The sequence below is a fragment of the Coenobita brevimanus genome, unplaced genomic scaffold, assembly GCF_032717465.1.
Source record: "Coenobita brevimanus isolate Jiangsu-jjx unplaced genomic scaffold, ASM3271746v2 jjx.HiC_scaffold_3714, whole genome shotgun sequence".
In the NCBI taxonomy this organism is placed as follows: domain Eukaryota; kingdom Metazoa; phylum Arthropoda; class Malacostraca; order Decapoda; family Coenobitidae; genus Coenobita; species Coenobita brevimanus.
Window position 1 is genome coordinate 151,851 of NW_027644766.1, and position 4,576 is coordinate 156,426.

At 43.6% G+C, this 4,576-nt stretch overlaps 1 long non-coding RNA gene across 1 annotated transcript; it reads left to right on the forward strand.

Moving 5' to 3' along the window:
• Positions 1–498: 498 nt before the first annotated feature.
• Positions 499–4,018, forward strand: LOC145390250 (uncharacterized). The gene is made up of 3 exons (XR_013895597.1): positions 499–677; positions 2,328–2,490; positions 3,808–4,018. It is a non-coding gene; the product is annotated as an uncharacterized LOC145390250 (long non-coding RNA).
• The last annotated feature ends 558 nt before the right edge of the window (positions 4,019–4,576 follow it).

A 4,576-nucleotide genomic window follows, 5' to 3' on the forward strand; every position in this document is an offset into this window, starting at 1 on the left:
CAAAGCTTTACTCTTTATAACTGCATAAAAGACACAATATTTATTGGCCGTTTTTCTAATGAAAAATTCTACTAATTATTAATTGAATATCTGAAATCCCTAGGTTTTTAAGAATTTTGCCTGGGCATATATGAGAGAGGGGGGTGTGAGTTGGGAGCAGGGCAGTGAAATGGCGAGGGACAGGGTGATGTGGAGGCGATTTGTTTGTGGCCACCCTGAATGGGATTGAGGCGTCTGGCAATGGATGGATGGTCTTTCCATCTCTACGTCTTTGAAAATTAGTAAAAAATCCCCAGGTTTAGGGATATGTCCCAACAGTTAGCAACACTGCTGTGGTGAGATGAGTAAAATAAGGCATCAGATAAATGTGGTGTAAGAAATGAAGGCCCTGTTGATGGCCAAAGGCTGGTGGGAACTGGAATACTCGGCCATACAATACTCACATTCTCTTAGCCATTCACAAAGACCTAGTTCCATGTTTCCTTTTTGGCAGGATGTTCTGAGTGAGTGCCAGTTCAAAAGCCACACCTCAGTGAAGCAGCGATGACCCTCACACCAAGACCTGTGGCCGATGCTCAGAACTGTTGGCCAAGATGGGCCGTGCAGTGTAGTGAAGGATTTTATCACCACCTCTTTAAGGCATGGTAGAGCCTGTGCATTTCTTCTTGCTGAGATGGGTAAAGAGTTTCATTTTCTGCTCTTGTTGTTATTTTCTTCTGTATGCTACATACTGTAGTGCTGTCACCCTCCATAACTCTGTGACCCCATTATTGCACAATTTTAACTCCCCAAAGAATACATTTGTACTTTCAAGCAAACACAATTTGTGGATAAAACAATGGTTTTCTGATTATTTTTTGTGGTTCATTTTGACTCATTTTCAGAATTGCCTCGTTTCCCTGTTTTTCCTGCCTCCTCCGTCCCTCTATTGAATGTAGGAACCCATGCAGAGAAAAGAAACATTTTTGCTGGAAAATAATGGTTCATATCAAATGGATTGAATAACAAATTGGAAAACCCATGTTTTATCCAAACCTAACCACATCTAACTTAACCTGACTGGGTGCCTTTGCTCCTCAGACTCCCCAAAGCATTAATGTAACCCCCTCTAACCCAGCCACACTGCAGGGAAGAAAAATGAGACAATGAAGTTGGCAGTTTTAAGCATTAATCTAACTTCATCCAACTAAGGAAGTGGTAAAGGAAGTGGTTGTTGCTGGTGATGAGAGGAACCAGTAGAAAATAAAACTGTATACCCACTGTTTGCCAGTCAGTATAAAAAATGCAACACATCCTCGTATATACAGTCGCTGTAGTGTACAGTCATTTGCTTGTGAGATCAATACAAATTTAACATTTATTTATTATACAGTCACTGTGATGCCTGATTTCTCATTACCAGTCTCTGATCTTTTTCTTGCTTTCATGATTACAGTGCAAAATACATTAAACAGTTGGCCGTGTGGAGAGGATGGAGAGTGAGAGACTGACAAGGAGAGTGTATGTGAGTGAGGCAGAGGGGGAGAGAGGGAGGGGGAGGCCAAGGATGAGATGGAGGGATGGAGGGGAGAGGTATATGAGAGAGAGGGGTGTGAGCTGGGAGCAGGGCAATGAAATAGCACGGGGATAGGGCAACATGGAAGCGATTTGTTTGTAACCATCCCTTACAGGATTAATGCATCTGGCAATACTGTAGATGGATAGAGAGTTTCAAAAATGCATGGCAGTTGTAAAATGGTGGTGTGCTGTACCCAACAAAGCATCACAGGATTAGCAAGTGGAAAAGCAGGTGAATATACAATAATGAAAGTAGTAGAATCAGTTAGTTTCAGGAAAAGGTGTATATTGAATTTATCTCCTTAAAACCAAGAAACTGTGTGCACCAAAGTGTGTGCTGAGTGAAGTATGGTATTCTTGCCAGCAGACTGGCAGAGTTCACCATCTAACCAAATCTCTCCCAGTAAATGGTACCATAATGTTAGTTTTTCATTTTCATTTTTTTCATTCATTTTTTTTCATCATCCAATCCTACATTGCCCCATGAGGAGCATAGGAACCCGGGGCTAGGCAAAGATGAGAGTGGCCAGCCTCACTCATCCCTGAGTGGCATTATGTGAGCAATGAACCCCAACCACACCTTGGATATAAACCTGCACCGGCTCAATCCGATTGGAGCACTGTAATTACCCACTAAACCACCATGCACCAACATTTGGTTATATGGTTACCACCCAGCGTAGTTTTTTTTTTTTTTTCTTAATATGTGAACAGTAACTCTAGATGTATGGGCACACAGCATATTTTCCTTAGAGTGATCCTTTTCACAGGCTGATATCTGAAAGCATCAGCCCGGTAAGGAAGGCAGCAAGAAGGAGGCGCTGCAGATCTTGGCTGAACCATGCAAGTCATTATTGCTGGGAGATCCTGACGGGGGGAAGGGTGGTTGCCTGGACACCTGCATGAGGGGACCTTCGTGGATGGAGTGAGAAGGTGAGTGATGCTTAATTTGTACCTTACCCAGAATGAATGAGAATTGCAAGGCTTGATGAATAAAAATATTAATGATAATGACTTATGTATTTTCCTTTTTCTGGATCATAACTGCTCCATGTATAAGAGTGAGAAGAGAATTGATGATGATGATGATAGGAGTGAATGGAGATTTGGTTGATGAGTTTTCCGTGAACATTGGTGTGCATCAGGGGTCGGTTCTGAGTCCCTTGTTGTTTATCATGGTACTTGAAGCCCTCTCACGTGACTCTAGAAACGGACTCCCGTGGGAGTTGTTGTATGCTGATGATTTGGTGTTGATTGCAGAGAGTGAAAGGGAGGCGGAGGAAAGATTTAGGAAGTGGAGAGATGGTATGGGGCACAAGGGCTTAAGGGTAAATGCAGATAAAACAAAAGTGATGATATCTAGGGTTGGTGGCGGTACTGTCAAAGACGAGGGAGAGTGGCCATGTGCAGTTTGCCACAAGGGCGTGGGAAGTAATTCCATCTTGTGCGGTGTGTGTGATAAGTGGGTGCATAAGAGATGTAGTGGTATCAGAGGTAGACTGCAAGATAATGCTGATTTTATGTGTGCCGTGTGTCGGGGTGAGCAGGTGGAGATTGTCAGACGTGAAAGGATTGAACTTGCTGGTGAATCTCTTGAGTGTGTGGAAGAGTTTTGTTATTTGGGAGACATGTTATGTGCTGGTGATGGGGCTGGAGCAGCTCTGTGGCTGGGGGGAGCAGTGGTTGGAAGAAGTTCAGGGAGCTGTTGCCTCTCCTGACATGGAGAGGACTCTCCCTCCATGCTTAAGGGTCTTTGTATGTGGCATGTTAGAAGCGTAATGCTGTATGGTAGTGACACCTGGGCAGTAAATGAAGAGGATATTTGCAGGATCAAACAGACAGAAATGACAGTGATTAGGTGGATGCACAGTGCATCCCTACGTGTGAGGCCTGGGGGGGTCTAGGTTTATGATGGAAGAGTTGAGAGGTGGGATGGGACTGGAATGTGTTGATGTTGTGATGAGTAGGGGTAGATTGAGGTGGTTTGGGCATGTGGAGAGGATGGAGGTTGACAGTTGGGTGCAGAAAGTGAGAAACATTATCGTTAGAGGTAGAGTTGTGAGAGGTAGGCAGAAAAACACCTTGGATGAAGTCATTGACTGTGACCCCAAGGATAAGGGACTGAATAGGGTGGCAGGTAGAGTTTGAGTTGCATGGAGAGCCGCCATTAGGTGATCTAGGCTGATGCATGCAAGCGTGTTGCAACCATTAAAAAACAAAGATGACACTGATAATGATTTTTGTTGGCAGATGGAGGAGTGGATGGTGAGTGTCATGGTGCCATCTTGTTCTGACATCAAGGTTGGCTGGAAATTGATGGAACCTGCTGACAGACAATACACCAGAGAGGAAGAAGATGGGAGAAACCTTTACTTTGCAGTGAACCAACGTGGCCTGCTGCTGTGATGATGATGCTGGACAGAATTGCAAGAAATCTGCAGCCATTCATCTGGCAGTGATGTTAAAGGTAAACCAGATTTCCTTTCCATATCCTTTGTAGATGCAGGCCTGGTCAGTCAGCCACACCCCAAGGATTTTTACACGCAGTATCACTCTACCAGGGACCCATTGGGTATGTCAGCTTAGCACCCTAGGAATTGTCAGGCATTAGGTTCTTCACTAGTTTAGCAAAGGCCAGGATGATCCCACATGTCTAGTGCTTCTGTATGTGTGAGAATTATTACTATTATTATTATTATTTTTTTTTTTCAGGAGTTTTTGTGTAGTATCTCTTCTTTAGTGATTACTGTTTGCATAGTACATGATAACATTTGTCTTTTGTTGCTGTTTATACCTTCTTAGTACTGTATCAGCATAGTCTGCATCAGTAGCAGCAGCACAACCACCCATACCTCTTTTCCTACCCTTGGATGGGGGGCGTGTGAGGTCCGGTGTAGAGAGGCAAAAAGAGAGAGAGAGAGAGAGAGAGAAAATAACTAAGTCTGTCCAGTTGAATGAACCACACTAATAATTCCAGCTTCACTTTAGTAACATCAGTTTAACATCATAGTATTTGCAT